Below are 11,663 nucleotides of genomic sequence, written 5' to 3'. Positions count from 1 at the left end.
AGTTGGGGGAGGGTAGCGACATGGCAGGGGACAGGGCAACATGGAGACGATTTGTTTGTGGTCACTCCTTACCCGATGAAGGCGTCCATAGATAGATATATAGAAAGGATTAATATTAAAGATAAATATTAATAATCATAATAAAAACAAGCATTTTATTTCGAACTAGAGTTCAATTTTATTCGCCCCTGTGTGGAGTACAACTCTCATGTGCGGGGAGGCTCCCCACATACAGCTCTACTCAGTAGGGTAGAGTCAAAGGCTTTCGTCTCATAAACTCTCCACCTCTTACTGGCTCCCTTCAACCTCTGTCTCTTCGCCGCACTGTTGCATCTTTATCTCTCTTCTATCGCTACTTCAATGGTCACTGCTCCTCTGACCTGTCTGCTTGCATCCCTCCACCTCTACGACGGGTGCGTAGCACCCGTCTAGCAACAAACTCTCATCCCTTTTCTGTCCAGCTCTCTAATCCAAGAGTTAACCGTTACTTCCAGTCCTTCATTTATGCAACAGGTCAACTCTGGAACTGTCTCCCTCTGTCTGCTCCCTATGATCTCCGGTGTTTCAGACGCAGTGTGTCCAAGCATCTCGAAATAAACGGATCGTGAATTTGGCTCTCTTTTGTATTGTTTTTGTTTTTTTCTTGGAAGGAACGGTTTGCGGGCTCCTGGCCTTTGATTCCTTCTTTCATGAATTAGAAAAAAAAACAAGGAGCTTCGAATCCCGTCAGTCACCCTCTAACCGTGAGAGGGGGAGGACGCTCGAGCTGTGTGTCTATTCTCAGTGTTGATAGTGTTTAGACAGCTTGCCCATCTTGCCGAGATGAACAAAGGTAAGGCAGGATATTGTTCATCAGTTCTTTGATACTGCCTGTTCTTTCAGTTGAGCCAAATCATCTTTATTAGTGTGTGTGTGTGTGTGTGTGTGTGTGTGTGTGTGTGTGTGTGTGTGCGGGGCCTGTGTGTTACCATGGCAACCTCCCCACACCACCACAGTTACATACACACATTTCCCTACCACCACCTTTCGTTAGAGAGTATTGTGTGTGTGTGTGTGTGTGTGTGTGTGTGTGTGTGTGTGTGTGTGTGTGTTTATCTGTGTGTGTGTGTGTGTGTGTGTGTGTGTGTGTGTGTGTGTGTGTGTGTGTGTGTGTGTGTTTATCTGTGTGTGTGTGTGTGTGTTTATCTGTGTGTGTGTGTGTGTGTGTGTGTGTGTGTGTTAGCTCACTATTCGTCAAAGGACCTTGGTTATACATAAGAAGACATGCTATTAAAGCTGCGGCACAAATATATTATGCTATGAAGTCAACTTCACTCAAAAGAACGCCACGCTTCTTCTGCTGACTTTTCCTTATAATCTTGCTAACAGACAGGCAGGCAGACAAAGGCAGACAGGCAGGCAGTCAGGGAAGCAGAAAAGGTAGACAGGTAGGCGGTCAGGCAGGCAGACAGACTGATAGATAGATATATAAACCTGGCCAAACACATAGCTTCATCGGGCTTTCTCGGTTGACTGTAATAACATCCACTAGTAGCAGAAGCAACGATTTTTTTTTTTTTCTGGCCGCTATTCTGATTACATATTTTATCAGCCATACTCGTAGCAGATCACGTTTGTGCGTATCTGAGGATTAATAAAGCTTTAGTTTCACTCTGCATATGAGAAAAAAAGGCAGAGAAAATATCAACAGTACCCCCAACAGTCCAATACCACAGCCTTCTCCCAGTCGCCTCTGTCTACTTAGACTTTTATCACAAACACTATAGACACACCTTCACGTGGTGGCACTGATGAGAGAGAGAGAGAGAGAGAGAGAGAGAGAGAGAGAGAGAGGGACTGACAGACAGACAGACAGACTGAGAGACAGGAAGACAGACAGAATGAAACAGAGACAGACAGACAGACAAGCAGACAGACAGAAAGAGACAGACAGACAGAAAGACAAACAGACAGAAAGAGACAGAGAGACAGGCAGACAGACAGATAGACAGAAACAGACAGACAGACAGACAGACAGATGGACAGAAAGAACAGAGAGACAGACAGACAGACAAACAGAGTGGCTGGGGACGAGAGGCCAGAAGAGACGGGCTGGGGACGCGCCTGACGTATCATATTCTCTCGTCTGGCGCGTCCCCAGCCAAGGCCTTCTAAAATTAGAAGGCCTCGTCGGTGGGGGGGACGGTAGTGTTGGGTCAGCTATGGTCGTGAGAGGTCACGCTGTGTGTTCAATAACAATAAGGACGGAAAAACATTGTATTATATATTGATATTTACATTATTTGTATGTTTTATTAAGGTAATAATGCCTTACATGTGTTGTGTTCCCAGATGTAAGGGAAATTATAAAAATGGAACAAAAGTAAGATAAAGAACTTGCCTCCACGTGGTAGCCTACGTGCCATTAAGCGCGACCAGTTCACTCCAAATCGCAACAGCAGGGTAAGTACAACATTATTTTCTGTTCATTATTATCAGAAAAGTGTAGAGAGTACAGTGAGAAGCTTTAAGTCATCGTAATTGTACTGAATATATGAAAAATGAGGCCTTAGCCATGCTAGGGTGTAGGACCAAAGCCATTACACACACGTGGCTGGAGCTGGATAAGAGAGGAATATATAACCCTTCATTTTTCCTACATATCTCCACAGCTTTCCTCTATAAAGAAACTGAATCGAATTCAAACGAAATCTGCATTACCTTGTTCACCCCGTATATAAGAGGCCCAATATAATACCTCCAGTATACCATCAATATAACACCCCAATACACAGTAACATTCTAAGTGTAACACCCCAATATATTACCAATATACCACCAATGTAACACACCAATATAACACCCCAATGTAATACCAGCAATATAGCACCCCAATATACCACCAATATAACAGCCCCAATATACCACCAATATAATATCGCAGTATACCACCAATATAACATTACAATATACCACCAATATAACAGCCCCAATATACCACCAATATAACAGCCCCAATAAACCACCAATATAACAGCCCCAATATACCACCAATATAACAGCCCCAATATACCACCAATATAACAGCCCCAATATACCACCAGTATAACACCCCAATATACCACCAATATAACAGCCCCAATATGCCACCAATATAACATCGCAATATACCACCAATATAACAGCCCCAATATACCACCAATATAACATCGCAATATACCACCAATATAACAGCCCCAATATACCACCAATATAATATCGCAGTATACCACCAATATAACAGCCCCAATATACCACCAATATAGCAGCCTCAATATACCACCAATATAATATCGCAATATACCACCAATATAACAGCCCCAATATACCACCAATATAATATCGCAGTATACCACCAATATAACATCGCAATATACCACCAATATAACAGCCCCAATATACCACCAATATAACAGCCCCAATACGTATATGATTTATATATATATATATATATATATATATATATATATATATATATATATATATATATGATTTATATATATATATAATAAATTATGCCAGATTTCAGATGTCACTACATACGTTTCTTTTGTAGTAACTCTTCTTTTACCATTGTAAATTTTTCACGTGAATAAACGAGTACAGTCATGGACAGAGAAACCTGGACAGGTGAGGCGAGGTAAATGTCATATTTTCTCTTTTCCCCCGGCTTGTCCGTCACTCTTCGTTCACGACTCCTTTCCCCCATCCCCCCCACCCCCCATCCCGTTTACCCTCTCTTCATAGCACCTGCCAGGCTACACTCCCCATACCCTCTTCCCTGCCCCCATACACACCAGTTCGCTAATCCGCCGACCTTGAACCGTGTGTGTGTGTGTGTGTGTGTGTGTGTGTGTGTGTGTGTGTGTGTGTGTGTGTGTGTGTGTGTGTGTGTGTGTGTGTGTGTGTGTGTGTGTGTGTGTGTGCATCCTTGACACAAGCAACTCCCTACATTTTTTTATCACAACCCATCCCTCCCTCTTCCCTACGGCTACTCTGCTATCACACACACAGTTAGTTAGTAGTTTATTGACAAAATAAATTTACATACAATATCATATAAAAACAAAAGATTACATTCCTTCATTTTGTCCAAAAGAAATTATCATTTCCTGATAAACTGTAGAGGTAACTTATTTAAATATCTCAAAAACATCAAAAATAAAGCTACACAATTCTCTAACATAAACATCTTCATTTAACAAATCATTAATATTTGCAAACTGTAACATGGAATACCTGCCACGAAGGTGTTCACTTAGCGGGCACTCCACCAACACGTGTCGTTCAGTCTGTACCTGAGTACCATCACATACACACACTCTATCTTGGCGAGGCGTACGACTCCATCTCCCTGTCTCTATTCTCAGACTATGTGACATCAACCTTAATCTTGAAAATGATTCGCGTTGGTAGTCAGGTATGTACACATTGCTCTTATATACGTTATGTACACTCAACAATGGATTAAGGTCTGTCTTATAAGTCATAATCTTTGTTGCTGTGTTTGGTGTATCTATAATAGTCTGTTTGATCTTCTCCAAGGGTTCACTATCAGCTTCTAAGTATATCTCATTATACAGAAATCTATATCCTGGTGTGTTCTCTCGTCTACAGAGATCATATATTGTGTTGAATGGATGGTCAATATCTGTATTTTCTAACTTAGATCTTATGAAACTTTTTCTTCTTTTTCTCACTAGTTCTACAACAGGTAGGATACCACTTTCAAGCATACATAAATTAATACTAGTGTTTTTTCTTACTCCCAACAAACACTTCACTTCAGCTCGTCTTCATTCTTCGTATACGCAGCTGCTCTCTCTCTCTCTCTCTCTCTCTCCCTCTTTCTTTTTCAAGATTCTGTAGGAGTGAATAGTAATGTCAGTGCAAAGTATGCCTTTATTATTGTGATATAAGTATTGCAAAATAAAACTTAGAATATATTTAAAGAAAACAACTGCAGTAGGCTGGTTGGCCCATGAGAGGCGACTCCTCCTGATTTTGGATCTGCATACGAGAGATAGACAGAGAGAGAGAGAAGTGAGGAGTGACCACTTGTCCCTCTCTCTCTCTCTCTCTCTCTCTCTCTCTCTCTCTCTCTCTCTCTCTCTCTCTCTCTCTCTCTCTCAATAATCTGTAGCAGTGAATAATAATGTCAGTGCAAAGTATGCCTTTACTGTGATATAAGCATTACAAATTAAAACACTGGAACATATTTAGAGGAAACAACTGCAGGAAATCCTCTCGAGACGTCAGCATATGGAACTGTCATTATTTCCCTGCGGGCCAATTAACGTCCACCTTCATATTTGCCTACTCCCTTCTGCCACCATTTTCGCCAATTCTCCTCATCATTACTTTCCAGTTCAGAGCATGCCATTTGTTATGATAATAATTACACAAACACACACACACAAACACACACACACACACACACACACATATATATATATATATATATATATATATATATATATATATATATATATATATAAGACAGAGACAGAGAGATGGTAGATGGGGGAGGGAGGACGGGGAGAAGAAAGGACGGAAGCAAGGGTTTAGATTGAGAGAGAGAGAGAGAGAGAGAGAGAGAGAGAGAGAGAGAGAGAGAGAGATGCCGACAGTTTCGCCAGACTCCACTATATTTCTCCTCATCTTTACTTTCCGATTCAGATCATGCCAATAGTCATGAAAGTCATGATAATAATTGCACACACACACACACACACAGATATATATATATATATATATATATAGCAGGGGTTGAGAGAGAGAGAGAGAGAGAGAGAGAGAGAGAGAGAGAGAGAGAGAGAGAGAGAGAGAGAGAGAGAGAGGTGAGAAGTGTCCACGTGTCCCCTGGGAATGGCCAGCCTTCCCGGGTCATATGGGTAGGACGGAGAGAAGACCTTGGTGGGGTGGGGGAGGAGGGAATGGAGGGTAAGGGGGAGGAAATGACACAAAGGAAAGGAGGGGGCGATGGTGATGGGAGAGGAATGGAACAAAGATAATGGGAGGGAGGCAGGGAGAAGAGATGGAGGAAGAAAGAGGTGAAGGGATGCAAGAAAGGGAAAGAGGAAGTTGACGGGAGAGAAAGGGCGAGGGAAGAAAGAGATGCGAAAGAGGAATGGAATGGGGAGAGGATGGCAGAGGAAGAGGGATGAGGAACGGGTATGAGGAGGAGGAGAGGGAAGAGAAAGAATAAAGTTATACGAGAATAGAGGGAAGAGAGGAAAAGGGAAAGGGGAAGGGGTGAGGGGAGGGGGAGGGGACGAGCGGGAGATTATGAGGGAAAGAGGTAAAAAGACAATAGAGGAAAATAGGATCGGATACTAAAGGGGAATTACAACTAAAAGGAGGGGGAAAGGGGAGGGGAGATGCTGGGAAGTGGAGGAAGCGGGTCAGATAGAAACAGAAAGAGCTGGAGAGGAGAGGGGAAAGCGATGAAGACGTTAAAGAAGGAGAGGAGGAAGAAAGGACACAGAGAAGGAAGGGGAGGAGAGAGAGAAAATCGGATCCAGACTAGAGGAATAGGGAAGAGGAAACAGAAAATAAAGTATAAAAGATGGGGAAAGAAAGAGATATGTAATTAAATATCAACCACTATTACACAGACAAATATGTTACAGGTCATCTGGCATACTGTGCAAAGTGAAATTGAAAAAAGTAACTGAGAGGTGTGTACCATCTCTCTCTCTCTCTCTCTCTCTCTCTCTCTCTCTCTTTTTTTCTCTTTTCTCTCTCTCTCTCTCTCTCTCTAATCCATCAGCCTGTGTGTGTGTGTGTGTGGGGGGGGGGAGAGAGAGAGAGAGAGAGAGAGAGAGAGAGAGAGAGAAAGTAATAGAGACAGAGAGCGATAATGTGAGTTAATCCGAGTGTGTAATCAAGGCGGCGGGTAATGATGGGGTCAATGAATATCTATGTGTGGGGCTTAGGCAGGAACCTGATCACAGGCCATTACTCTTCCGTCTAAGTTAGTTGGATCTTACCACGATAATTTTACATTTTCCCTCGCATTTGCTGAAGTCTTCCCTTCCTCTCCCGCCACTATCAGTCCTGTATCACACTGTCTTTTTTTGCCTCTATTTGTCACTCCTATATCTCATTTCCCTGTTCATTTCTCTTTACGATTCCTTTCTCACCTTACACCTCTCTCTCTCCATCATTTCCAGGCACTTGCGTACCTTCCACATTTCATTCTCCTATTATTCATTTCCCCGTACACTTGCTCCCTCAGTCCAAACAATTCATCTCACTTCCCCTCTCCTCTCATCTCTCATTTTTCATTCCCGTTTCTACATTTATCCACAAGACAACTCCTTGCATCCAATGACGTCTTTTTCTCTTTTCTTTCTTTCTGTTTCTTGCTGTTTCCAGACGTTACTTTCCCTCTTCCTCCCTCTCTTCCTTCACCCCCTCTCTCCCCCACCCCTCACCCCCACTTCACGTCATGCAGCATCACGACTACATCTTACCAACACAATTTTACCACCGGGACCAAGTGACATTTATGCACAATCTCAAGTTACGTTGTGGTTCTTTTGTTTATGTGTAAATCATTTTTGTTTAATTATTCTTGGATAAGAGAGAGAGAGAGAGAGAGAGAGAGAGTCTTACCCACCCTTCTTTCCTTCCTTCCTCTTCTTCTTTTCATCTTTCCTTCCTTCCTCAACCATCCACACACCCCCAACGCCACAAACACCCTCACCTACTTCCTGCCATGTCCCTTTAGCCACCCCTGCCTTGTAATTACCACCTGTATTAAGACACATCAACGTTTAACCAAGCACCAAGTTGACGTCGCGTGTTGAGGTATCGTATATATTCGTTAATCCCCGCCTTCTTTCCTGCAGAGTGGGGGCGAGGTTATGATGGATTAATTACACTACATGCTTCAGCGGTGAGCCGGAGGGGGCGGGGAAGGAGTGTGAGAGGGGGAGTGAGAAGGAGAGTGAGAGGGGAAAGAAAGAGTAAGGAGAGTGAGAGGGGAGTGAAAGGAGAGAAGGGGAGAGGGGGGTGTTAAATGAGTTGAAGAAGGGGGAGTTAAGGGCAACGAGGGTAAGGGGAATGAGGAGAGGGGTGGAGGGTAGGGGGAGAGGGTTGGGGATAGGGAAGAAAGGACTCGGACAGAGGGAAGAGTTGGGGTAGGGGATACAGGTACAAAGGAGTACTAAGGAAAGCAAACGCAGTAGACCTGTCGGCCCTTTTGTGGCTGTTTGGTATAGGGAAGGTTATTAACAAAAACTATTCTATAAGTTAAAGACAAGGATAGAAAAGTAGGAAGGCAGTGGTTAAGGGGTGAGAGGAAGAGGGGTGGGGGTTAATGGAAGAGAGAGGGAGGCTTTGGGGTTAAGGAAAGAGAGAGAGAGAGAGAGAGAGAGAGAGAGAGAGAAGTGGGTGTTCAGGGGAAAGAAGAGGGTACTTGGGGGGGTAGAGATAGGGAAGAGAGGGGTGTGGGGCATGAGGTGAACGAGGAGAGGCTACTCTCTCTCTCTCTCTCTCTCTCAAGGTGGACATGGAAAGAGCTGTGGCGTATTAACAGGGAGGCGTTGGCTTGTGTTTTTCCTCAAGTGGTTTTCTGCTTTCTCGTACAAGCAGACGAAATCAGGGCGTTGAGTACAGCTGTGTGTGTGTGTGTGTGTATAGAGATGGGGGACAGACCGGTGGGAGTTAAATGGAGAATTTGAATTTGAATTTGATACATTTATTGAGATACACAATACTGTACATATAAAAACAGTAGTTGTACAATATCTCAAAAGGAAGATGATACTTAGGTAGTCATCTTCCCAAGCCTATTAATGTATTATATTAGATTACAATATACTGTACGTGTGATTGGTCAATAATTTTAAAGTGGACTAATTAGTAATCTTATATACAGTAATACATGTATTAAACTGTACAGTGAGTATAAAGAGTGCTGTTGTATGTAGTTACATGGAATTTGTTTGAGCATACTGATATATACCATATGTATATACATATTCACGTACACAAGATCGGTGAATGGAATAGGAAACAGAGGTCACAAACAGTAATACATTTGTACACACATAAAACTTATACATAGTGATCTACATATACATCCAGGAAAAACGCATTGTAAATACAAGTGTGAGGCTACAGAGTGTGGGTGCGGGAGAGGGAGGCTGCGGCGACCGGAGTCCCCAGATTATGGGGGAAGGGTTGGGATTAGCAGGTCACCACCAAACCTTACCCCCTCCCCTGGGTCCCCAACCACCAACCGCCACCACACCGCTCCCACGCTGTGCCCTTGGTGTATAGCATACTGTACATATTAGTTTAAAATGTTGTACATTGTTGAATTTATGTTATTTCAATAAAATCAATAACTCATTCGATTCAGGTCAAGGTGAAAATAAATGGGTATATTGTTGGGGTGTGTACAGATAAATACAAACGCAAGCGCACGAGCGCGCACGCACACAAATTATTGAGAGAGAGAGAGAGAGAGAGAGAGAGAGAGAGAGAGAGAGAGAGAGAGAGAGAGAGAGAGAATGAAAATAACATTAAAAGAAAAAAAAAATCCACTCCACATTTTCATACGTTAAAATGGCCATTACCCCTAATCCACAAACGCAACCTCCACTTCACCCAAATCTACTCCACCCTCATAAAATACAGCAATATCAAAAATTCCCCTCCACTCTGACTCACCCCAAAAAAGAAAAAAAAAAGTGAGGGTAAAGCGAGGAATATCATCACCGAAGATCAAAGTTGAATTCTGAGAGTTTTTCCAATTTAGGTGAAAGGGTCTGGAAACGTCATGAGGGTTTAGAATTTCCCGGAATTTTTAAAACGATTTTTTTTTTTTTAGGTATTTATACGAGCTTATATGTGAAGGTACTATATTGGCCTGCTGAGGGAGATGAATGACTCTAGGGGAACGGAGTGGGAGGGGAAAAGTAGATGGAAAGGGTGTTAGGGGAAGAGAAGGGGAAGGCAGTGGAAGGGGAAGGGATTGGGAGAATCAGAGAAGGGGAAGAGAGTGGGATGGGAAGAGAAGGGGAAGGGAGTAGGAGGAGAGAATGCCGTGAGGGAGAGACGAAAGAATGGAGAGGGGATGGGAAGGGGTGACAGTTTGAGGAAAGGAGAGTGGGAGGAAGAGGGAATGAATGTCTCACACACACACACACACACACACACACACACACACACACACACACACACACACACACACACACACACAAATCGTCCACATTAATACTTCGCCAATATGGTGGAGGATTATTTCTGGTTATCACTCTCCCTATGAGTAGAAGGCCCGGTGATGCAGTGATCGTCATATGGACCGATACAATATACCCAGCCCCTTAGGTGGCATAAATAATCCAAAGCAGAATAAAAACGAGTGCAGACAGCAAGATTATACAATTACCCATTAAGACACAACATTAAGTCACTCCAAAATCACTTCCTCATTTCCAAATCCACCAACAAATGTCACCACCAAACCTACATTAATCATATCCTTTATTACTACACCACTTAATGAGGCAGTCAGTAAATAATATGGCCTTAATATTGGTGATCAAGGGAGGCTGCCACTCGAACACAAACAGGATATTGATGAAGGACAAGAGTTAAATTTAATGGTGAAGTGTGCAGTGACTAAGAGCTGTGAGTCGAGTGGGATGTTGATCTTCACTACGGTGATGTGTGTTACCAACAGACGATTTTTTACAGTTAACTGGAGGGGGTTTATATATATTGTACTCCACTACCACCCCCCCTCCCTCACTACTATAGATGGGCCTCGAAACCTGAAGATAATTTTTTAATAGCAAATATAGGTATGAACATAAGAACATAAGAAGAGAGGATAACTGCAGTAGGCCGGTTGGCCCATGCTAGGCAGCTCCTAGAAGAGTAACTGAACTACTAGAATGAGATAAGGATAGCAAAGAAGAAGGCTCTCCCCCGCCCTCCAAACCCTCCAGCCGAAGCCGGCAGGAAAAAGTCAGAAAGAACACCACGCCGTATAGAAAAACTGGCGTGGACATTTTACAGAAAAGTGTGAAAGGAGAATAGAGACTATCATAGTGTAACCTGAAAAGAAAATTTATTTTTGAATTAGTATTGGTTATGATATTTTCCTTATTCTATATCCACCCCTTATTTGTCATATGCTTATCTAGCCTATGCTTGAAACTCTCAATGGAAGAGGCAGCAACTACTTTACTAGGTAGCTTATTCCATTCGTCTACTACTCTATTACCAAACCAATTTCTACCGATTTCCTTTCTGAAACGGAATTTTTCTAGTTTGAAACCATTATTTCTAGTTCTATCCTGTATGCTCACTTTAAGTACCTTGCTAATATCTCCCTTATTTATACCATTCATCCACTTAAAAACCTCAATTAAGTCTCCCCTTACTCTACGCCTCTCTAGCGAATGCAGACTTAGTCTTTTCAGTCTGTCTTCATATGACAGGTTCCGGACGTCATGTATCATTTTAGTCATTCTTCTCTGTACATTTTCTAACGAATTAATATCCATTCTATAGTAAGGACACCAAAATTGTACTGCGTAGTCTAAATGTGGCCTTACTAATGCTAGATAAAGTTTCAGTATTACTTTAGATGATCTATTGCTCACGCTTCTCGAAATAAATCC

The sequence above is a fragment of the Coenobita brevimanus genome, unplaced genomic scaffold (genome assembly GCF_032717465.1).
Source record: "Coenobita brevimanus isolate Jiangsu-jjx unplaced genomic scaffold, ASM3271746v2 jjx.HiC_scaffold_1729, whole genome shotgun sequence".
NCBI classification, from domain to species: Eukaryota; Metazoa; Arthropoda; class Malacostraca; order Decapoda; family Coenobitidae; genus Coenobita; species Coenobita brevimanus.
Note: the sequence above shows the minus strand (reverse complement) of the source record.